Genomic DNA, 720 nt, shown 5'->3' with positions numbered 1-720 from the left:
GGAACATGGAAGGTTCCTGAAGGGGATAATGGAAGGTATCATATGATGAAATGCTAGAGCAGTAAGAGGTCTTAAAGATCAATAAATTCAAGTCTCTTGTTTTACTAATGAGAAACTGAAACTGAGAGAAATGAAGTGACTTGGTTGAGTTACTAGTAAGTCAGAAAGCTGGGACCTAAGAATCCTAATAACAGGTGCAGTGTGCCCTTTCCTTTATAACGTGCAAAAAGATCCTAGGAGTAGATAATATGCCTTAATTGCAGCATTAGACTTAAGTATTTGATTTATTTAGACACCTGTGAAATCAATATTGTTTAAAAATATAAGACAATGATAAAATAAATATCAGTTATATTCTAGACTAGGACAACTAGGTGGTGCAGTGGATAGAGCATCGGATCTGGGGTCAGGAAGACCTGAGTTCAAATCTTTTTTTTTTCCTTTTTCAAATGCTTTATTAACTTCTGATTTACATCATTTATTTCTGCCAGATTTTGAGTTACAAATTTTCTCCCCTTTTCCCCTTACCCACAACCTGAAAATAGCAATCCCACTTGATATTACCTCCTCCAATCTGCTCTCTCCCCATATCTTCTCCCACACCCCCTTTGACTTTTCCAGTAGGGCATGGTGGATCTCTATGTCCCAGTGCCTGTATATCTTATTTCCAAATTTTCCCAATTACATGTAAAATAGTGTTAATAATAGTATATATATATA

The sequence above is a fragment of the Petaurus breviceps genome, unplaced genomic scaffold (assembly GCF_028583685.1).
Source record: "Petaurus breviceps papuanus isolate PSGF00001 unplaced genomic scaffold, PetGlider_PUasm1.0 76, whole genome shotgun sequence".
In the NCBI taxonomy this organism is placed as follows: domain Eukaryota; kingdom Metazoa; phylum Chordata; class Mammalia; order Diprotodontia; family Petauridae; genus Petaurus; species Petaurus breviceps.
The sequence above is the reverse complement of the archived record's forward strand: the minus strand, read 5'-3'. Positions refer to the sequence as shown.